Source organism: Tamandua tetradactyla, chromosome 1 (genome assembly GCF_023851605.1).
Source record: "Tamandua tetradactyla isolate mTamTet1 chromosome 1, mTamTet1.pri, whole genome shotgun sequence".
Taxonomy (NCBI): domain Eukaryota; kingdom Metazoa; phylum Chordata; class Mammalia; order Pilosa; family Myrmecophagidae; genus Tamandua; species Tamandua tetradactyla.
In genome coordinates, this window is record NC_135327.1 from 4,188,300 (window position 1) to 4,212,157 (window position 23,858).

Genomic DNA, 23,858 nt, shown 5'->3' on the forward strand with positions numbered 1-23,858 from the left:
GAAACCACGCAGCGTAAACTGTGGGTGCTGTGAACCCCTAATGCCAAGGGCCTCATTTTGCAAACTGCGTCCTTTGAGGGTGGGGCCCGTTCTGAGTGGTGCTCGGCAGAGGCAGTTCTAGGGGTTGGTTTCTGGGATGTGAGTGAAGAGCAGAAGCTGAGTGTCCGGCCTGGCATTGATCGCAAGGGAGCAGACCGGGTGGATGACTGGGCAGCGTGCGGGAGGTGCGGGAGGGAGGTGGGAGGGAAGTGCCGGGAGGGGGAGGGAGGTGGGAGGGAGGTGGGAGGAAGGTGGGAGGGAGGTGCAGGAGGGAGGTGGGAGGGAGGTGGGAGGGAGGTGGGAGGGAGGCGGGAGGGAGGCGGGAGGGAGGCGGGAGGGAGGTGCGGGAGGGAGGTGGGAGGGAGGCGGGAGGGAGGCGGGAGGGAGGCGGGAGGGAGGCGGGAGGGAGGTGCGGGAGGGAGGTGGGAGGGAGGTGCGGGAGGTGGGAGGGAGGTGGGAGGGAGGTGCGGGAGGGAGGTGGGAGGGAGGTGGGAGGGAGGTGGGAGGGAGGTGGGAGGGAGGTGCGGGAGGGAGGTGGGAGGGAGGTGCGGGAGGTGGGAGGGAGGTGGGAGGGAGGTGCGGGAGGGAGGTGCGGGAGGGAGGTGGGAGGGAGGTGCAGGAGGTAGGAGGGAGGTGGGAGGGAGGTGCGGGAGGGAGGTGGGAGGGAGGTGCGGGAGGTGGGAGGGAGGTGGGAGGGAGGTGCGGGAGGGAGGTGGGAGGGAAGTGCCGGGAGGGGGAGGGAGGTGGGAGGGAGGTGGGAGGAAGGTGGGAGGGAGGTGCAGGAGGGAGGTGGGAGGGAGGTGGGAGGGAGGTGGGAGGGAGGTGGGAGGGAGGCGGGAGGGAGGTGCGGGAGGGAGGTGGGAGGGAGGTGCGGGAGGTGGGAGGGAGGTGGGAGGGAGGTGCGGGAGGGAGGTGGGAGGGAGGTGGGAGGGAGGTGGGAGGGAGGTGGGAGGGAGGTGCGGGAGGGAGGTGGGAGGGAGGTGCGGGAGGGAGGTGCGGGAGGGAGGTGGGAGGGAGGTGCGGGAGGTAGGAGGGAGGTGGGAGGGAGGTGCGGGAGGTGGGAGGGAGGTGCGGGAGGTAGGAGGGAGGTGGGAGGGAGGTGCGGGAGGGAGGTGGGAGGGAGGTGCGGGAGGGAGGTGGGAGGGAGGTGCGGGAGGTGGGAGGGAGGTGGGAGGGAGGTGCGGGAGGGAGGTGGGAGGGAGGTGCAGGAGGTGGGAGGGAGGTGGGAGGGAGGTGCGGGAGGGAGGTGCGGGAGGGAGGTGGGAGGGAGGTGCGGGAGGTAGGAGGGAGGTGGGAGGGAGGTGCGGGAGGGAGGTGGGAGGGAGGTGCGGGAGGGAGGTGGGAGGGAGGTGGGAGGGAGGTGCGGGAGGGAGGTGGGAGGGAGGTGGGAGGGAGGTGCGGGAGGGAGGTGGGAGGGAGGTGGGAGGGAGGTGCGGGAGGGAGGTGGGAGGGAGGTGGGAGGGAGGTGGGAGGGAGGCAGGAGGGAGGTGCGGGAGGGAGGTGGGAGGGAGGCGGGAGGGAGGCGGGAGGGAGGTGGGAGGGAGGTGGGAGGGAGGTGGGAGGGAGGTGTGGGAGGGAAGTGCCGGGAGGGGGAGGGAGGTGGGAGGGAGGTGGGAGGGAGGTGGGAGGGAGGTGGGAGGGAGGTGGGAGGGAGGTGGGAGGGAGGTGGGAGGGAGGTGGGAGGGAATTGGGGGAAGGAGGTGTGGGAGATGTAGGAGGTGCGGGAGGTGGGGTGAGGAGGCGCGGGACGTGCGTGAGGGAGACATGGGCCCCCATCCCACAGTGCCCCCTGCTCTGCAACTGGCCCCTGACCTGCTAAGCGCAGATGTGGTTTGGGACAAGGGCGGGGGTGGGGGTGTGTGTGGGGGGAGAGGTATCTTGCAGCCCTTGGAGAACCAGAAGGATTTCCTCTCCCCCAAGGCTGAGAACCCTCCTGGGCTGACCTGTAGAGGGTATTGAACCGCAGGCCACTGAGGACCAAAACCAGGACTGAAATAAAGACGGGAGGTGGGGGAAGCTGGCGGGTCACTTCATACCCTGAGCACATTCTCCAAACGGGATACCTTTGTAACAAAATACATATTTTCTTGATAAAGAGTACACACGTTCATTCAAAGGGAAAAACAGAAATGTACATTTTTGTTCTACATTTGCTTTTAGAAATTTGACTACAGTTGCAAGAAAGTGTCTGCACCTGGCTATGTATGTACGCCCTCAGGCTGGACCCCAGGCAGTGAAAATGGTCAGGGGATGGGGTGGGCCTGTGGCTCCCCAGTGGTGGGCTGGCCCCCGGGCACTGCTCCCTGTAGCCACTGCCATGCAGATCCATTCTTCCCCCACCTGCTCCCAGGACCCACCGGCCCCATGCCCATGTGCCAGGGGCCACCCTTCCTCCCCAGGATGCCAGGACCCCATGGGGGCTTTAACCTGGCCGGCAGGCTCAGAGCTTCAGCTGCACATGGAGGCTGGAGGCCAGGCCCCTGCTGCCCTGAGGGCTTCTCCTTCTGGAAGCTGTAGCTTGTGCATCGGTTCAGTTTTCCTTGTTTTTGAGCAAATGAGTTGGTGAGCAGTCTCATGCGTGATTCCAGGGTGCAGTTAATGGCGAGCAAGATTTCACTGACCGTAGCAGCCTTAGATTCAAAGAGGAGGTGCTGAGAGTTGTGATGGCTTAGACCCACGAGTGTAAGCATTGTACAGTTGGGGCCCTTTCCTCCGGCCAGGTCATGGCACAGGGTGGTCAGAGTCAATCGAGACGGGCTTCTTCTTAATCCAAAATGTAGTGCTGCCTTCCGCTCCCTAACAGTCCCTCTACCTTGTCTCCAGAGATGCGTAACGGCACTTTGGTTGTGAATCACGCATTACACAGGCTGGGAGTGGCTTGTGCTGTGGCTGCAAAGCGCATCCTGTACTGTAGCCAGGGCATGTCCTGGAGGAAAGAGCCCGGCTCCCCCACACCTCCCGGCCCCTGTCCCAGACTTCCCACTCTCGGGATCCATGAGGGACTGGCTCTTCTCCCAACAGCCACTTCTCGGGCTCACCTGCAGGTCCCCCGTTACCTGCTGCCACCAGCTGGCTGAGCAGCAGCCTGGAGCCCTGAGTCCTGCCACAACCCTAACCTGTAACAGTATATATATATTTTTTGTAACAGTATTTTTTAAAGATATATATGGACATGAATAGTACTAAGGCAGTTATGAAAGGGCATTGGAGAAAGCACCGTGAAATAAACCACCACAGCTTTGCACCAAAGAGTCAAGGTGGGGGTGGGGTGGGGTGGGGGCAGCTTTATTTGTGGGCTCCCTCACCACTGCCATCAAAGGCTCAGGCCCTACCCTGCCCCACTCCCAACCCACTCAGCTGGGGTCAGAATCAGGCTGTGCTTTGGAATCTGATCCAAACCAGAGAAAAAGCCTGGAAGATCTGCTGAGACAGCTGCAGGTAACACCCCCTTTCCCTTCCAGCCCCAGTTTGTTGATGGATGTGGTTGGCATCACAGACCCTGGGGAGATGCTTCATGGCCTGCCCGCCACTTCTCTGTTGGGGACGCAAATAAATCCACATTGCCCCCCAGTTGGGGAGCGAGAAGACTAATGGAACAGCTACTGCAAATCACCCTGACAAACAACAACAGTAAAACAGTTCTCTGAAAATGGGAATGGCTGCTGTGCCTGTGGCTCTGAAAAGTTCCTTTTCAGCAGTCTCTGTACCAGAAAAGAGAGGTCAGTAGATGGGACTCACTCTCTAAGAACATTCTCAAGTTCACGTAGTAGGGCCAATTGAGTTTGGATTTCAAAAATCTTAGTTAGAGGGCTGAGCAATTTCCTTTATAATGAACAGTTTTGACCCAGGACTTTGGGAAACAAGGGGAAAATACTTTGTAAAATGATTTTATTCCTCGTCAATTTTGCCTCTATTTACCCAAAGAAAAAACAAAACCAACAAAAACATTTAAAAAACAAACAAACAGGTGGGGGAAGGGGCAAGGAGCAGAGCCTTTTTTTTACTCTTCAGTGCAGAGATCCCCCATGGTTGTATGCCCAGTTGTAACTGTGTCCTTAAAAGCTCATCCTTGGAGCCAGGGGAAGTGGGGTGGGGGCGGGGGCGGGGGGGCTTGCTCGAGGCATTTAGTCCCTTCAATCGGCTGTGTCATTCCAGGTCTAAAGTCTGGACTGTCATCCCAAATGGTCAGTGAAGGCTCTGTCTTCCCCCAACTGTCCAGGGGCTCTGGTGAGCATTTCTCTGCCTTCTGAGACCCTGTTGTGTCTGACATTTTGCATCTTTTTTTATTTTTTTTAATTTTATTATTTTTTGTTTGTTTGTTTGTTTGTTTTTTACATGGGCTGGGGCCGGGGATCGAACCGGGGTCCTCCGGCACGGCAGGCAAGCATTCTTGCCCGCTGAGCCACCGCGGCCCGCCCATTTTGCATCTTTTTTGGTGGGTATCTGTGTGTGCATGCACACTGGGTTAACTGTACGCATGTGCCCTGGGGTATCTGTGCATGTGCATGTGCGTGTGCACTGAGGTATCTGTGTGCGTGTGCATGTGCACTTGGGTATTTATGTGTGCATGTGTATTGGGGCATCTGTGTATGTTTGTGCACATGCACCGGGATTCTGTGTGTGTGCATGTGCACTGGGGCATCCTTGTGGGTGTGCATGTGCACAGGGATATCTCTGTGTGTGTGTGTGCATGTGCACTGGATTATCTGTGTGTGTGTGTATGTACATTGGGGTATCTGAGTGCATGTGTGCATGTGCACTGGATTATCTTTGTGTGTGTGTGTGTGTGTACACTGGGGTATCTATGCGTGCATGTGCACACACCTCAGCTGACATTCATACCCCACCCCCGCCTGTCCACTGTGTGGACAATCACCTCTTACTAATCCAGCTGGGACAGGAGAATATGGAGGGAGGCTCCGAGAACTTTCCTTTCCCTGATTGTGCTGCCTCGGGTATGACGCACTTCAGAAAGACGGCAATCCCCACTCTGGAGAGTGGAAAGGAGAGAAATACCCAAAGGCTGAGCCATCTGCCCCGGTGCCCCAACTCATTGACCTGCTTCTCGTGGGATGGGAGCCGCTGGGCGTTGGCATGGACTGCAGGGAAGAGCCGGCTTGGAGCTTGCAGGGCTCACCTCTCTGCTACCAGGCTGGCTGGGCCGTTCCTTCCCCACACCTCATGGGGAGCATCAGCACCGAGTTGGGGAGGCCGGGCAGACCCCCGTGGCCCAAGGTATTCAAACCGCACCGGGGACGAGGGGAACACAACCCCCCTCCCTGTTCCCCGCCACCAGCCAGCGAGGAGAGGACATGGATAAAATGTCCCCTGAATTCACTGAACAAACCTCGGCTGGGGGCCTGGCCTCCAGGTGTGCAGCGCTGCCCGGGCAGTGACCTTGGCTGTTGCGGTCCCTCGTTTGTGGGAGCAAAGGAAATGCGCACCGGGGAGAGGCTAGGGGGTTTGTGTCCTGGGCAGCGGGGAGTGGGTGCCCCTGGCCTGGGCAAGGCTTCTGGAGGGGGCCGCTGGGGAGACCCCCAGGTAGAGGAAGGGGCTAGACGGGGGTCAGCGGCACTGGCCGGGGCAGCAGGCGAAGGGCCTGGGGGAAGGAGCGGGCACCACAGTGACCGTGGTTACCGGTGGGGGGGTGTGGAGGAGGGGGCATTGGCTTAGCGACGGGGCACACACTGGTGACTTCACTTCAGTGGTGACTCCAGTTCCATTGGGTGGTGGGGGAGCCCAGCCGAACTGCACTGGGAGGGGGTGGGGGACGAGGAAGGGCAGAGGGGACACATTTCAGGGGCTTAGCTCAAATGGGAGGACAGGCCCAGCATGGCAACTGGAGGGACTTGGAATGTGTGCATGTGCATGAGTGTGTGCATGTGTGCACATGGGCAAGTGTGTATATGTGTGCCGTGTATGTGTGCACATGTGCATATGTGTATGGGTGTGCATATGTGTGCACATGAGTATTTTATGTGTGTATCTGTGTGTCCGTGTGCGTGCGTGCGTGTGCTGATGGCAGGAGCGGGCAGCACGTGTGCAGGGGGCGGGGAAAGACATGCCGACCTCACTGCCCTGCTCTTGACCTCCAGCAGAGCCCCCTTGGCTGACCCCAAGCAGAAGTCAGAGGCAGGGGTGAGGGAGCTCTCAGGGTCTGTCCCCTGGGCACTGAGGCCTGGGCAGAGCAGAACTGAGAGGGTCCCTGAGAGGGCTGGGTTGGGAGGGGAGGGGGGAGCAGCTCAGCATCTGTAACCCCTCCTCCTGCCCCCCCCCCCCACTGCTCCTGCCCCAGCACGTTGGCGGGGAGGAAAACAGCACTCCTTCCATGCCCAGCCCGGGGTGCAGGGCCCATGGGGAGAGGGCACCTGCCCCGGGGAGGGTCACAGGGCACAGAGCCCGCGGAAGCAGCAGGGAGAGGCCACTGCACACGTCATCCAGAGTCTCATGAGCTCGGAAGTGGAATTGATACCATGCTTGGTATGAACGCAACAGGGCTTATCCCATTTTCTTAATTTCTATTTATAAATAACTCTAATTTATTTCTGATTTATGGCCAATTTACACCCTCTTGCTGCCAGGTCTGTACAATATAAAAGAAAGAGTTGGCAATTGCCTGGTGTATCTCTGTCTGCTGCTTAATAGCCTGGACTCAGAGCTTCCCTTTGGGCTTGAAATGCCCGCTCAGATCAATTCAGCATGAAGACATGATCTAAAAGCTTTTTTTTTTTTTTTTTGTCTATTTGGGGTATTCCAGATATTAATATTGAAAGATAAGTCCGCTATTTCCTCTGTTTGAGATTCAAATAACTTCAGACTATTAGGGTTAGAGCCTTTTCCAGCAGCTCTGTCCGACCAGGTACAGAGTGCGAGCTAAGTGCGAGTATGTTCTGGCCACTCCTGGCTTTGACATGAGAACACACACTGGATTTCACTCCGGAGTCTCATGCCCCAAATAGCATCTGTCTGATTAAACACAACCCTGTGGAAGGGAGCAGAGCCACTCCTGATGAAATGAAGCCTTTTCTTTCTTTTGAACCCTCCCATCCTGCATTGAGATCTGACTCCTCCGGCTTCTTACAAGCCATGAATTAAGTTGTCGGCAAGAATTTACCGCAGACTTCTTGTTCTTGGGTTTAAGAGGTGGTTGATGATGCCAAGGCAATCAAGAATGAGACTCCGAATTCATAGCACGTATGGTCTAACTGGGGAAACAGGAATACTCAGTGAAAGCACATCATTTATAAAGGGAGCACTTTTCTGGAAGCTGGCGCTCAGGGAATCTGAATTTTAACAGGCTTCTTCAGCAGGACGACAGCCCAGGCGCATCCTTCTTTCATCATTCTAAATGTTGTCATTCTCTAAATCTTGTGGATTCCCTGAAGAGAGGAATTTCTCCTTGCATTTCTTTTGTAATCCTGAAATGCTTATTAAAGTCTCTCATGACTTGTTTAGAGTCTGAGACATAGCCAGAAAGCTTCCCTTTTTCTGCCACCAGAAAAAGCTGCAAAAGAAGGCTCTGTCCTGGAGAGCATGGGAGGTGCATGTGGCCAGTGGGTTTGGCATGCACAGTCTCTAAGGGACATGCTGAGTGTCACTCCTTTACTAGGCAAAGGCCCCACATCTCTGCCCACAAATAGCTGAAAATTAGCCCGTCCCTGTTCCAGTGACTCAGCACTAGAGGAGTCACCAGCCCCAAGTTTAAAATTAGCTGTGAAATGCAAAAGAGGCAATTCCGCCAAGGCAGAGGGTAAGCAGCAGGCACAGTTCACAACACAGAACTATTCTGGAACAGAAACCTGGAAAGTGGAGGCAAAAGCTGCCAATTTAGTGGCAGAAAAAGTTATGTAGCTTAAAATGCTTTAGGACTGTTTTATCAAAAGATCTATTCAGGGCGGGCCACGGTGGCTCAGCAGGCAAGAATGCTTGCCTGCCATGCCAGAGGATCGGGGTTCAATTCCCGGTGCCTGCCCATGTGAAAAAAAGAAATCCATTCATCATGACATTATTTGGGATCTCTTCTTTTACTGGCTGACACTTCCATTTGTATATGGCATGTGACATAGCAGCCCAAAGGCCAGTGTCTTACAGCAACAGACATTTATTCTGTACTCGAGGGTTTGCAACTGATTTGGCTGGTCTGGGCTGATCATCTGGGGCTTGAGCTGCAAAGCAGCTGGGCTTTCCAGGGTCCAGGCTCCGGGATGTTCTTAGCTCCATTGAGACCAAGCAGATACTGGATCCAAGCTGCAGGAGGAGCGGCTGCCTGGGGCCTGCTGGCATGTGGAGGCCAGCGTGGCCAAGGTCGTTGCAAGTCACACAGGCTCGTGTGGAATCCGCTGCATGGGTGTCCCCCTGCTCTGAGCTGGCCAGGTGAGTTCCATGGACACACTCAGCGTTCGTGGGGCAGGGGTGCCCACTCTGCCCGTGGGGGGCACTGCAGGGCCATGTGGGTGTAGAGCCCCACTGCAGAGACGTAAAGAATTGGGTCCAATCGCCTGACACCCCGTTGGAGCCCAGCCACGAGGGCTTTCCCCAAATGACACCTCAGCTGACCCACTTCTCTGCTCACCTCCCTGGCCAGTCCCCTCGAGCTGCACAACGGGGTGTCTAAGAGACCCCCAGAAAGTGCCCCTGAGGCACCAGCCCAGGACGAAGCCCCCTGCTATGGTGTGGGGCTGGGTAGGGCGTCCGGCTTCAGTGACCTCTGGCTGGTCAAGGGTTCTACAATAGGATTTTATTATGATTACTAAAGAATTATTCAACAAAGTTAAAATTATAACCAAATAGTAAAATTAAAATGCAAAACGAATAACTAATATCCTTATTCTCAAATCACGTTTCCAAATGGTGCCACACACCCACCGGACATGGGGGATAACTTCAGGCAGTGTTTGGATAGAGTTTTTAAAACTATTCATTCTTTTTTTTTACCTTTAAAAATGTTTATTAAAGTTTCAAAATTCTTCCCACACAAGGAAACGATGACCTGGGCGGCTGTACAATTAAGCTCTGACTTGAAGACCGGAGACTTTAAAAAAATGTAACCACCTGCACTCCTTGCTAAAAATAAACCAGAGTGAGTTTAATTTAAAAGATAGGCCATGGCAGCTGCTATTAGGTTTTAGGTCAAATAACCAATGGGCCCAACCCAAAATGAGGTGGGATGAGCCTCATTACAAAGTGTGGCGGGAGAGGAGGCAGAGAGACCAGCACAAATCACTGCCCTCTGAGAACTAATGTGTGCTTTCCTGGCTCACTGACAATTTTAATTGGAAATGTATTCTATTTCACAGATGCTTCCTTCGGTTGTGCTTTAATGAAAGACCTTCACAAAAAAAGCGAAGAGGAGAGGACACAGGGCCAGGCTGATGGTCAGCCTCCGTGCACAGTCCTGGTGAAGCCTCTGCAGCGGCCGCATCCTGGAACTCGCTGAGTCTCGAGCAATCCCCAAGCCTGTTTCTGAATTCCTCCAGTAAACCGGACACTTCTCCCTTTGCTAACAGTTTGCTGTGATGGATGGTGTTTTAGCTTGCTAGCTGCCGGAATGCAACGCACTAGAGATGGACTGGCTTTTAATAAAAGGGGATTTATTTTGTTAGTTCTTCAGAGGAAAGGCAGCTAACTTTACACTGAGCTTCTTTCTTACGTGGGAAGGCACAGGGTGATCTCTGCTGGCCTTCTCTCCAGGCCTCTGGGTTCCAACAACTTTCCCCAGGGTGATTCCTTTCTGCATCTCCAAAGGCCTGGACTGAGCTGTGATTGCTGAGATGAGGTACACTGAGCTGCTTGGGCTGTGCTACCTTGAGTCTCTCATTTAAGCACCAGCCAATTAAGTCAAACATCATTCCTTGCAGCAGGCACGCCTCCTAGCCAACCGCAGATGTAATCAGCAACAGCTGAGGTTCATGTACCATTGGCTCATGTCCACAGCAACAGAACTAGGCACCTTCACCTGGCCAAGTTGACACCTGAATCTAACTACCACAGATGGTGTGTACACTTTGGCTGTACATCTGATCCCAGTTGCCTTTTTATAAAATGTTTTCCTGATTCATTAATGTCCACTGTGACCATTTTCCCCAATAATAAGGGGTTCTTTGGCACTCAAACCTGCTCAGAGAATCCATGTGGGCAAATAGAACTTGGAATAAAAAGATTCTTCGGTTACTAACACTTGTTGTCTTTCACCAATCTTGTGATCATATGGGTTATAAGAATGAAACACCTGGGAAAGGTCTTTTGCTCTCTGTTTTTTCACGTGTGCTGGAACTTGTTCCATTTTTGCAGCAGGGGTTCCTGGTCTCTGGTAAAATTAGTTTATAAAGAGGCTTGGAAATTTGTACTCTTCAACAGGCTTCACTGTTTCTTGAAAATCTTGACCTGTTTCTCCAGGAAAACCACAGATAATGTCTGTAGCAACAGTTATTCCAGGAACTTTCACTTTCAGAAAATCCACTACTCTTTTGAAGTCGGCCACACAGTATTCCCTTTTCATTCCTGTCAGAGGCAGACTGGACTGATGGATGCAAAAAAAGCATAGACTCGGGAATGATTAAGGGTTTTCGCTGTTTCTTCCAGACGCTCTAAAATATAGGGCGGATTTGTCTTGCCAAACCTCAGCATTGCTCCCTCAGGAATCACTTCGACCAGTCTGCATGGTCGTGTGGGGAGGTCGGTGCCAATATCCCTGCCATAAGCCCCTGCGTCTTCGCTGGTCAACCAAATCTCACTAACACCCTCTCGAAACGATTGTTTGGCTCCATCTATTAGTTCATCAATTGGCTAACTGGCCAAATCTCCTCTGGCGTGTTTAGTTTTGCAGTAGGTATAGGCCTTGAGACACCCAGTATTGATGGAAATGATTTCTATCAGTGGATTCTTCATAATCTTTGGCAAATCCAGTTGCGCTCCCCCCAACCGTTTTCCATTCTCCTTTTTCAGCCCCAGCAGTCTCACAGAGTGACCTTTAATTGTTCCCTTCACAACTTCTCCTACACGAGCGATCTGTGGAACCCCTATGATACTCAGTCCCGTAAGGTGGTCCTGGCGAGGCTGGGCTTGAGGAACACATCCAGCGAGCACTGCTTTCTCGTTCTCCTCTTGGGCTTTTTTTTTTGCGTGGGCAGGAACCGGGATTCGAACCCGGGTCTCTAATGTGCAGGCGAGAACTCTGCCGCTGAGCCACCATGGCCTGCCCTTGGGCTTTTTTAATGGAGTTTCTAAAGTGGTCTTCAGCTGAGTTTTTTATAGTACAACAATTCAGGAGCCATAAATCTGCACCTGAGGCATTGTCTGTAATTTTATATCCATAAGCAGCTAGCTGTCCAGCCATATATTCTCCATCTGAATATTAAGAGAACCACCCCATGGCCATATCCAGATTTCCTGTGTGTCTGGACTAGCACTATAACTTGGTGGAGTGTCCTCTTCTGGCAAACAGTTTTGGGCATTTTGCCTTCGCACTTATGGAACAACATGCTTTCTTGCAAAATGCCTATCTTGTGGCTTGGAATCTTCCTGTGACACAATATCTTCTGTGTCATCCAGCAGTGCATCACAGGATGCAGAGGGCAACTTCTCTTGATTTTATGCATTTAGACTCAAGACCTTCCGAAAGCCAAGTCAGTTTAAAGAAAGAGAATCAACGTGCTACCCTCCGGAAACCACACAGGCTTTAGATGACACATACATCTCCCCCACGCTTACTTCTAAAACTATTTATTCTTACAGTTACCTTCGTGTACGGCAAGTGGAAGTGGTTTTACTTTTAGAATCATGATAAACGAGTTTTCTGTTTATTTCTGTAAAAAAGAGTCAAATTTAAAGACAAAATTACATAAATAACAATAGTACCAGATGAGGTGCAAACTTTTGAGGAAGCTTTCCAAATGGGGCTTGAATTTAGACAGGCAGCGTCTCTGCACTGGTCACTGACTACCATTTTGCATCCAGAGTGGCCACATGCGCTTCGGTCAGTCCCTCCCTCCCTGCGCTGTCTCTGCCGCCCCCTGCACAGGCCTGGCGGGGGTCGCTGTGGTCACTGGCTGTTTATTGTCTCTGCCGGGTAGTCGGCACTGGGGACGCAGCTGTGTGCCTGTCCCCAAGAGCCACCGATCTTCTTTCTTGCTAACAGAAACCACAGCTGCCGGATAAAATACAGGACCTTGCATTCTTTGGACATACTTATACTAAAATACCTCTTGTGTTCCTGAAGTTCAGATTTTACTGGGCGTCCTGTGCTTCCATTCACTAATCTAGCCGCCCCCATGGAGAGCTTTGGAGGGGCCCCACAGGAGTGGGGCTGTTAGCGGTGGAGGTGCAGGAGTCAGGAGTTCTGGGTTCAAATTCAGCCCACACAACCCACCAGCAAGCTCCGTACACTCTCTGGCTGTCAGTTTTTCCCTGTTTATTCTGTATCTTCCTCGGAAGATGCTGGAAGGATGAAACGGATTCATTACTGACTAGCCCAAAGAGTTCGGGCACCGGGTAAACAACGGACAAGACATTGCTGAGAACAAACCCCAGGATTCCCGACACTGGACCTCGTGGCATCCTCCAGCCCACTGCCGTGGTGACCAGGCGACAACCCCACCAGCCTGGGGAGATGCCACCCCCTGCCTCATCTGCCTCCTGAGGGGCTCTGGGGACTTCATGAACTGGGGCATCTTCTCCTAAAGAAGATAAAGTGAGTCACTGGAGGGTAGCTGAAATATCTTAAGCATGCTTACTGTGTTTTAGTCTAAAAAGTTACAGATTGCTTCTTTCAGGAAAGTGAAGAAAACGGCCCTTGTAAATGATACATGCTTTGAAATAAACAAACATTGGGCTTGACCTTCAGTTCTGAACTTCACTTGTTCCAGGAGATGGAAGGGAAAGAGAAGCCACAGGGGAGAACACAGATCTGTACATCCAGGGAGCCCCTTAGGCAGGGTGGAATTTGAGTCAAACCAGACCCTGCCACATTGTAACAAATGGATTATGAAGACAAACTGAAGGACCTGGCAGTTTTTCCCCTCCCTTGTATACATGTTGATACATCATAAAATTGGGAAGAAATGAAAAGATAATTAAAAAGCACTTAAAAAAAACACAAGGTTTCGGTAACGCCAGCAGGCACTGGTGGGAGAGGTTTAAAAAGTGAAAGGTAGTCTTGTGAAGGCAGAGCGTGGAGTAGGTTAGACTTCATCTCTGGGGTAAGTCTCCTAATTCTTCCAAGGAGCATCATAAATTCTAACTGAAGTGGGTTTAATTTAGCACTCATTTCCATCTAAACTAAACCATGTCCTATTAAGCCTATAGGGTCCCCAAATTGTTTGAAGCTATGGGACGGGTCTTTGCTTGGGATCCCCATAAGCAAAGCCTAAAGGACTCGTAGGCAGGTAGGTTATTTGGGGAAGTGATCTCAGGAATTGCATTTGCAGGGCTGGGAAGTGTGAAATAGAGAGGAAAAGTCAATCCAAGGATGCAGTTTGAACTGATTGCCTGGTGTGCTGGTTGGTCTTAAAAGGTGGCTGCAAGGTTTTGAGCACTTCTCGCATGTGAGCTGGGTCTGTGACCTCTTTTCTTGAATTTATGTAGTTTGAGACTGCCTCAACCCACAGAATGCAATGAAAGTGGCGCTTCATTTTGTGCCACCTCCGATGCCACGACGGCCTGGTGGGTTTGCCCCTTCCCTCCTCCCCCTAGCCCAGCTCTTCTGAACGGCAAAGCCTGCCCTCATCAGTATGAGTCTGGGTTCTTTCTTTGCAGCAGCAGTGAGCCTGAGCCACAGAGAGCTCCACGCCCTTGGCCACAGAGATTGAGCGAGGATGACCATGTGGCTCGGTGAGATGCAATTCTGGGACTTTCATCGAACCTGCAGGCCAGAGAAGTTTTCCTTCCAGCAGAACTGCCGGGGATGTGAAAAGGTGCGGGACAGGAGAGTCTGCTGGAGAACGGAATCCACAGGCGAGGAGACACAGCCAAGGTGGGGGGATGCTTCCTGAAACCATGCTGGATTCAGTGCCTGAAGCTATTACCCTCGGACTCTGTAATGACCTGAGCTAATAATTCCCCCACCCCTGCTTTGGGGTGTTTTTTGTTTGTTTGATTGTAGTAATTTTTATTTACTTTCTGTCACTTGTGCTCAGGACAGAGATCAACTTAGAAAAGACCTGAGATACATGGAGAGGTGCTAGTCTGCTGGTCGGACACTTCCCCTGTAAGAACCCACAGAGAAGGTTCTCTCTGGCCATAACAAAATATTCCTTTGAACTGGGGCTGATTTAGACTTTTGTCTTCATCTCCTTACACTTCCACAGGACCGGTTTGGATGTGGGCGTGCTGGATGCTCCCCCAAAGCCATGTAGACCCTGCAGTTGCCTCCTGTGGACACGGGGGAAGGCGTTGACTGAGCAAAGCCTGGAGTTCACTGGCCTCTTTATCATTTACCTTTTCCTAAAATGCAAAGAAAAATAAACACAATGTGTATAACAGATTGACAGAAAAGGATATTTAAAATTAAACTAAATGCCTTGATTTTTTGAAACTTCTAAGTGTCCCTTCCTTTATTTGGACTTTGTTTTTATACTCCAAATGTTTTCTTCTCATCCTTTATGAGATCGAAAGTTAACTCTAGAGTACCTTTTCATTTCTTCCTAATATTGATTTTTTTTAACTTATGCAGCAAGTCTAATGGGATCAATTAGGAAAAAGTACATATATGAGATGCCTTACACAGAATAATATATCCTTTCCATGTTGACCATTTTAACAGGGTTTAAAATGGGTGGTTATTCTTCAGTCTTCTGAATTAAAATTGTTCAGATGCCCATAAAGTCTGGAAACACAGACTGAATACATAATAAATAGTTTACTGATAATACATGCTATGTTCAATGCATTTTTCCTCACTAACAATTCAAACTTCAGTAAGCTGTACAAAATTGCAGTGAACAATGTACAATAAAGCAGTATTTCCATCAATCCTTAAATACACATCTACAATGCATTGCCTTAGATGATTTGTGTCTCTAATTTTCACTGAATAAACTTGCACTTTTAGCATACTAAGAAGTAATCAAGGGAGTTTACTCTATTAAAAAATAGATATTGTGCATATTTCCAGACTTTGTGAACACCTGCATTTTATTTTTTGCAAGAGTCACCTATTGTAAATCTTGTAAACATTTTTACCATTTGTATATACCAAGAAAAAAATGGGTATCAATTATGAGATAACGGAGTAAACTGTAACAAAAATATATCTTCTTGGTGCTTGCTTGGTGGCACATATACTAAAATTGGAACAATACAGAGAAGATTAGCACCGCCCCTGCGCAAGGACAACACGCAAATTCGTGAAGTGTTTCATATTTTTTAAAATAATAAAAAAAAAGAAAAATATATCTTCTTGGTTTTCAAATAATTCTATACCAAAGCATTTTGCTGAAAACGAAGTGATTATTCATGCATAAATAAAAGATTCTCTGAATGACTTTGAGGATATATTACAAATTTGGTTTAAAAATAGATATAAATTTAAAACGGGTGTTACAATAACCGGGCGCCCCAGGAGACAGTTTGGAGGTGTCACAATTGTGTGATGCCTCTGTCACACTCTAAGCAGATAAAGATCTTTTTCAAATATAGAAATCAGGTCTTTCTACAATGCTGACCCTAACATCTATTTTCCTTTATAGACTACGATGTTATTGCCAGCTTCACATACTTTTACTTTACATAGAACTCCCACGGGAAGACACTTCTGAAGGGTTCCCAGGTACATACGCCACGTTGTCTGTGGCGCTCTGCCATCACTGCTAACCTTGAATGCAGCGTGTATCAAGTTCTTCAGAGGACACAGGAGCTCCTGGGAATTAAACCAGCATTACGGCTTCTTCCCGCTGGACGCGGGCGCTGCGAGGAGGACGCGCTGGGGCGCCGGGGCCTGGAAGGCCATGAGCGCAGGGGGCGCGGGCTGGGGACGCGGTGGGCGCGGGCGGTGGGCGCGGGTGGCGGACCAGGCGCCCCCGGGTCCGCGTTCCTGCGAGGCTGGGTAACTGCTCCTCCACGGATTCTCGGAGGTCAGTCAGGTCATCACCGTCCCTGCAGCAGGAGCACCCTCTCCGCGCGCGGTCAGCACAGCCTCCTAACTGTGCCCGGGGCCATTCGGGTTCTTGGATTTCCCAAAAATGTTGTTGCATTTGCCAAAGGTTCAAGATTTCTCCATTATTCAGATTTGCTATGGCGACGGTGGCTCGCGCCGAAGGAGAGGAGGAGGGACACTTGTGCACGGCGCCCACCGCCCGCGCCCACGGACCCCCGCCCGCGCCCCCGCCCGCACCCCCTGCACTCATGGCCTTCCAGGCCCCGGCGCCTCGTCCTCCTCGCAGCGCCCGCGTCCAGCGGGAAGAAGCCGTAATGCTGGTTTAATTCCCGGGAGCTCCTGTGTCCTCTGAAGACCTTGAAACACGCTGCATTCAAGGTTCGCAGTGATGTTTACTTATTTATTTGCAATGAGGTTTTTAATCTTTTTCTGAAACTGTTTTGGGTAAGATTCAGAATCCATAAACACATTCTGTTAATCATTCTCTTACTATTTACATATTTCCTTAAAAACCAACAATTTCCTTCTATTTTACTTTTGCTCGTGGCCTTTCTTATTGATCTCATAGTTGACTGCTACGAAACAAAAATCTGTTTAAAAACAAAGAATAATTCATATCTGCTTCCCCAGTGACCTCTAAATATTTAATTGGCAAATCTGCTATTGGTTAATGAGATTTCATTTTTCTCTAAAGCATACAAATATGTCTTGAAAATATGTATTACTATGAATATATTTTGGGGGAGGAAAAGGCCTTCGAATATTCGTTTTCTCCAGCCAGGCTCATCAGAAGCCAAGATTGTGAGAACCAGGATTGCAGCCTCATGGGAAAAGGTATGATAAGGCAGGGTCTTAGAAAAAGGTGGGGAAGACTACTTCATTGAAGCTGGAAATTTACTTAAAGTGAAAAACGCTAAGTCATCACCGTGTGATTATATATGTGTAAAGATAATAGATAGACGTCCCACAGAATCAGCATTTTGTATCAGGTTTTTATTTTGGTCTGGGAAAATGGACCACTGGCCCAAGGCCCGAGAACCTTCCCTGCAGACCGGCTTCATTTCCAGCGTGCCTCGGGGCCTCGGGGCCGTCTGAGCCCTTTGCTTTGTTGCAGAGGCCAAGCAGGCACCGGCTGATGCCATGTAGGTCCCTGTGTCTCTCTGTCCCTTGGCGTCTGGTGTGGGGGCCGCCAGGGGTGGGCCGGCATGGGGGTCTCACCAAGAGCAATACTGACCTCCGCTTGGTCAAGACCCCACTGAGACACTGTCTCCATCCAGAAGTTGAATGAATCAAGAAGAGGCAGTCCTGCATCCTTGCAAACCCTCTATCTGCATCCAGGTCAGGTCTCCTGGAGGCCAAGTGTCTTATTTGGGCAGCCCTGAAGGGACCCTTCCCACTGCTGCTTCCCAGAAGGGCTGGGGAGGGAGAGGCTGGGCTGGGTCCCCCCCCCCCCTGACTCCCCGCTGTGCCCTGGACCCCTGGCGGGGGGAGCGCTGCCCTCTCTGAGCTTCGGTGTCCTCTTCCAGGGGCTAGGCTGGTGGCGGTTCCCCGGGGGCCCGCGTGGGCGGTGTGCACAGAGCGTTTCAGTGTGGGGCAGAGGAGGGCCGCCAAGCCTCAGTTGTTATCGCTTTGGTAATTATCATAGCCAAGGGGGCAGTTTCTTGACCTGACTTGAGAATTTCCAATGTCCCCAAAGAGGAAAAGTAAAGGCACCGAGCTTGTAATATCTGGTGCCCTGTCTGTCTGTCACCGCGGCTTTGATGCTGAGAGCCCTTCTCCTTTCTCATCCTTTCTCTCATCTCCTTTCTTCCTCCCCCATCCCCCTTTCCTCTCTCCCACCCTCCTCCTTTTCCCTTCCCTCTCCTTTTCTTCCTTCTTTTTCTTTCTTTCTCTCCCACTTGCTCTTCTCTCTCCTCTCCCAGCCTCTCTTCCTTCCTTGCTTTTCTTCTCTCTCTATCTCTTACCTCCCTATAGTTTATTTTTCTCTTTAGCCTGCTCCTTGGTCGATTGTTTCTTTGTTTCTCTCTCCCCCCCCTTCAGTTTCTTTCTTCTTTCTTTCCTGTTTTCCTTTTTCCCTCCCTATGTCCTTTCTTTCTCTCTTTTCTCTTTCTTTCTCTCCCTCCCGCCCTGCCTCTCTCTTTCCTCTCCCACTCTTCCCCCGCCCCTGGTCCCCTATCTGCTGTCCTTCCTGGTGTCTGCTGAACCCCGAGTCCCGAGGAGCGCGGCGCTGTGGGAACCGAGTGGAGGACGTGCACTCCTGCCCGGCGGGGCTGCCTCGTGCCCGGCCGGGCCTGGGGAGGCTGAGCCGAGGGGGGGCCTTGTCCAGCGCCAGAGGCAGGACAGACATGCCTGGGCATCCCCCGGCTCGGGCGGCGGCCCCGGAAGGAGCTCAGCGCCCCGACTTCTCCGCCCTCAGACTCGCCCGGCCCGGGCACAGCCTTGGCCTCCACTGCCCCCGCGGGGTGTGCTGGGGTCAGGGGTCAGGCCTCAGGGCTGCCCGCACCTTCCCTTCCCCGAGGCCCTGCGGCTCCCCAGCTGCTCGGTCAGCTGGGGCGTCTCGGGGCATCAGATCTGGCACTTTGGGCAAAGCCACACAGCCACGGGGCTCCCCTCCCGGGCAGTGGCATCAAATGAGGCAGATGCCTCGGAGTGCCCTTGGGCCCCCCCTTTTCTCCCAGACACACCCGGCTCCCCACTAAATTCAAAATGTGTCTCCATCTGTGCACTGCCTCTCGGGGCTCGCTGCTTCCCCAAGTGTGGGCTTCGTGTGGGTCACACCGGAGCCTCTGCGGACCCCTCTACCCTATACCCCCCAATCTGCTCCCCACACGACCTGGGGTGACCTCCTTCAGGTGCGAAGAGAGCCTGAGGCCGCGGTGGGGCCGCAGGGAGCCTGGGGGTCAGAGGTGCCCAGCTGGGGTCCAGGTCTGAGTGACAGCATCTGCGGAGGCATGAGATGCAGGTGCAAGAGGAAACACAGGAAAAGTCAGGACCGTCTCCAAGGACTGGTCTGAGCAGCTGCGAGAGTGGAGGTGCTGGGGCCTGAGATCTGGGGGTCCCTGGAGGGGCAGCCTGGGAGAAGGGAAGCTGAGACCGTGGGGAGAATCCTCTGGAAGGAGGCTGGAGCTGCCCTCCTCCAGGCTCAAGAACTTCCTCTGCTTTAGCGTCAAGGACATCGGCTGTGTGGTTGCCGCAGGCGAAAGCCAGCCCGGCGTGGCACCGGTGTCCCCCAGGGTTAAAGGTCGCAGCAGACTCTGCTCTGCTCCTGTCTCAAGCCAAGACCTTTAATGTTCTAGGAGAAATCTTCATTGATGAAATTTTCATTAAAGCAACATTATCCCTTTCGCTCCCCTTGTTATTCTGTAGCTTTGAGTGTGAGGCTAATTTGGGCTTGATTACCAATGATCTGAGGATTGGAGCGGTATTAAAAATTCAGATGAGCGATGGCGTGTCTGCAGCTCCCGCTTCTCTCCCAGCCGCGCACGAGGAGCCCTGCTGATGGTCCCAACGTGTTCGCGGCAGACGTGGCAATTAGAGAATTATCTGCAGTTTGAAGGAGCTTCGACCCTTTGGCCTTCAAAGGAAATTAGCTGCTCGACTTACGGGGCACAGAGATTTAATTGATCAAAAGTCAATTCCAACACCTAACTGGCTGCATGCCTGTGCAGGCTCTCTCCCCTTTCCGTACCACAAGCGTGACCCCATCTGCAGAACAAGGAGGGGTGGGACCAGGGCAGATGCTTAAAAATAGTGGCCTGTGGGTTGCAATCAGCTGAAGAGTGAATCGGGCCTGCAGATGTTTTATTTGTTCTTTAATGAACAGTTTCTTAGAATTTATGACCTCAGAGTCTACGTGCTTTAGGTCTATATTAATCTGCCTAATTCTAGTTCCTCCCAGGATGGGTGCTCTTGTCACCCCCGTTTCACAGGTGGGGGCCTCTGCCCAACAGGCTGAAACACGAACTCGGGGCCACCTGCTGTGGGCGATGGCAGCTTTAGTGGGGTGGTCCGACCCCACAGCTCACCAACTACAAGGCCTCACGTTTTTTATTCTTGGGATTTTTTTTTCCCTCAGGCACAGCGCTTAAAAGTAATTAGATGTCAAAATTTTAAACATTTACATCTTTATATAAAAATTGAACCTATATGTTTAAGAAAGGGCACACTTCGCCCAGCCTTGGAGTTTCTGTAACTCTGTCCTTCCGAAGGAAACTAGTGCTTCAGGCCATTTCCCATTTTTCGTGGATAGAAAAGGTGGCAAATGTCTTCACCCCTTTCTTTCAAAATGATTATGCCCAGTTTAAATAGCAAGGAAGGACCGCTCTTCCTTCAACAATGACGGAGGGCTTTGTATAAAAGCAAAAGGAAACTAGCCGTATGCCAGGGCCAAGACACACATGTGAGAGCTCAGAGAGCAGCGTAGGGTGCCAGGGGTTGAGGGCTCCGAGCCCGGAGAGGAGGGTCTTGCTGAGGTCAGCCCTGGACATCCCTCCTCCTCGTCCTTTGAGGCGTTTGGTGGCTTCCAAGTGGAGGGGAGCCCGAAGTCCTCAGCACTCAGACCCTTTTGGCATGCGCACAGATCTGGGGATAAGAAACGAGAATTTCAGGGCTGCCAAGGAAGACAGAGTTTGAAGCCGAGGATCTCAGAGGAAACGGGACCTCCTGGAGGCAAGCCTGGTTTTCTGAAGCGCTTTCCCACTGCGGCATTCGTCGGTTCCTAAGCTGCGCTAAACTAAAGAATGAGAGGCTCAGAAGCCGCGCCAGAAATGGGCAGCTCAGGGGCTAAGTGAGCAGTGTTTTCACCAGTATCATGATTCCATGCCATCAAAAACTGGAGTTCAAGGCTCACTAAATAGAAGAAGGCATAGAAAAATAAGCAATGGTTTCTGTTGAGTCTCTCAAAAAACTTCTTCTAGGAATTAAGGTCAAACCAAAATAAACCTGATCTCATAAAGACAGACAATTAGCCTTGAATTATTAAAATCATTGCAAGCTGTCCGTACTATAGTGACTGTCAAGAAAAAAATAAAGTAGATTTTCTCAGGGGAACAATAACATCACCCAAAAGGCTACAGTATTTCAAACAAAACGCCCCAAATTCAGAAGAATATTAACAAGCACATCAGAAAAAGGATCAAATAGATAAAAAAAATAAGATACAAAAACCTGGGGAAAAGATAGAAAATAAGAAAAAACTCACAGATGATCAGTTAATGAGCTTATCACAGATAAAATTTTAAATACCTATTATTAACATGTTCAATTAAAAAGATGAAAGGATTGAGAATTTTATCAGATAAATGGAATATCTAAAACAGAATCAAAAGAGTCGTCACCAACTGAAAAATACAATAACTGAAATCATAAATATTATAGATTGGTATAGTGGCAGATTAGACAAAATAGAAGATAGAGTTTTTGAAAATATCCATAGTGAAACATGGAGACCAAAATGAGCTGTATGTATACAAAAGCGCATTAGAGCATATGGAGCTTGGCACATGGGTCTGACATGTATATAACTCAGTCTAAAAACAGAGGGAAGAGAAAATGAGGAAAAAGTGCTGTATGAAGAAATATATCTAAGGATTCTCCAAAGATAATGAGAGACAATGTTGCACATTCAAGTACTCCTTGCATGATAAACACAATAAATACAAACATAACTGCTGTGTTTCAGGGACCCTGTGTTTCAGGGTCCACCAGTGGCTCTGACGGGGGCACCTCGGCGGGGGCTGCAGCAGGGCCGGGCGGGGCAGCCTGGCATCCTCGGGCTGCCCGGGGAGCACGGCCCGGGCCTGAGCTGCTCCTGGGAGCCTCGTGGGCTTGGACGGGCATCGGCAGGTCCCCACCCTGGCCGGGGGCCTGGGTCCGACCAGGGGCAGTGGTGGGCGGTGAATCTGGCCAAGCCAACTTAGCATGTGCTCCTGGATGGGAAACCCAGCATAGGAAAGATGCCAGTTACCCCCAGTTGATATATAAGGTCTAATGTAATTCCTATCTAATCCCAGCTATGGTTATAGATAAATAAGATTATCCTGAAATTTATATGGAAAAGCAAAGGAACTAGAATAACCGAGACAATTTTGGAAAGAATAAAGTGAGAGGATTCAGCCTACTGATTTCCAGACTTTCTTTATAACTCCAGAAATGAAGACTGAGGGGTGCAGCAGACAGACAGACACCTAGATCAGTGGACAGAATAGAGCCTCACAGGTGGACGGTGCAGAAGCCACTCATTGGATCCATGTATCTACTCTACTTCCCTGAACCCTCTGTTAGTTTATCCAGCGAACACTGGCTTCCTGGTCCCTTTGGCCAGTGGGAGTCACCATCAGAAGCCAAGAGCACTGCCCTCCTCTGTGGCACCAGCCTCTGAAGAGGGATTCGGGGTTCCTTCATGTGGTAGTTAGATTCAGTTGTCAACTTGGCCAGGTGAAAGCACCTAGTTCTGTTGCTGTGGACATGAGCCAATGGTAGGTGAATCTCATCTGTTGCTAATTACATCCGCAGTCGGCTAGGAGGCGTGTCTACTGCAATGAGTGACGTTTAACTTAATTGGCTTGTGCTTAAATGAGAGAACGCAATGTAGCACAGTCTAGCAGCTTGGCATTCCTCATCTCAGCACTTGCAGCTCAGCCCGGGCCCTTGGAGGTGGAGAAAGAAATCACCCCAGGGAAAGTTGTTGGAACCCAGGGGCCTGGAGAGAAGACCAGCAGAGACCATCCTGTGCCTTCCACGTAAGAAAAGAGCCTCAGTGGAAAGTTAGCTGCCTTTCCTCTGAAGAACCAACAAAATAAATCCCCTTTTATTAAAAGCCAATCCGTCTCTGGTGTGTTGCATTCCGGCAGCTAGCAAACCAGAACACTTCACCTTCCAGGTGACCCAGTCCTGGCTTCCTGGACCAGCACACCATCACTCCCCACTGCCCGAGAACTTTCTGCAGAGACCACTCTTTTCTCTTTGGCCTCCAGCACTTCTGTCACCCTTGTGGACCAATCCCTCTATGAAAACAAGCGTGGATATAGTTCGTATTAGAATGGTTTCTATTTTCCTGCCCAAAACGTACAGAGGGTATGAGCATTTTTATTTTCATTTGATAGCTCTTGCCAGATCACCCCCCAAAACGCCTTTGCCTCTTTTGTCATACCAACAGGAATATCTGTTTACTCACAGCCTTGCAAGATTTGGGTGACTATCTGATAAGTGGAAAAAGGGTGTTTATTTTTCTCTTTCTTCATTAAATGTCACATTTTCTTTTCATATATTGCTGGCTATTTGCATCTCTTTTCTGTAAGCTATCCATTCATATCCTTTATCCATTTTTCTAATGAATTATTTATACTTTTCTTATTGACTTACAGGCGCATATTAAATCAAGCCTTTGTTATGTATGAGTCAGCTATCTCCTCCCGTCTTAGTTTAGAGAGTCCTTTGTGATGCAGAAGTTATAACTTTTGATGTATTCAATTCTGGCAGAAGCCCAAATAACAGAATTAGCAAAAAGAGAAAGCGCTGGCTCATGCACTCAGAGGGCAGGCTTCAGGTGCGGGTGGATCCAGGCCCCCAAACAACGTCCTCAAGACACTGCTTCCTCTCTGCTGTTCTCCGTGTAGTGCTTTCCTGAGCTCGACAGGTAGCCAGGTGGCTTCCAGGAGCTCTCTTTGAAAGACCGAATCTCTGTGTAAAAGTGGCTTAATGATGAAAGTTATTCTTTTTTTCACATGAG

The 23,858-nt window shown here is 51.0% G+C and overlaps 1 non-coding gene and 1 pseudogene across 1 annotated transcript; one reads left to right on the forward strand and one right to left on the reverse strand.

Annotated features, from left to right (window-relative positions):
- Positions 1-9,355: 9,355 nt before the first annotated feature.
- LOC143679984 (threonylcarbamoyladenosine tRNA methylthiotransferase-like) lies at positions 9,356-16,226 on the reverse strand (annotated as a pseudogene).
- LOC143652640 (U6 spliceosomal RNA) lies at positions 15,295-15,400 on the forward strand. The gene has a single exon (XR_013160796.1). It is a non-coding gene; the product is annotated as a U6 spliceosomal RNA (small nuclear RNA).
- Positions 16,227-23,858: the final 7,632 nt, after the last annotated feature.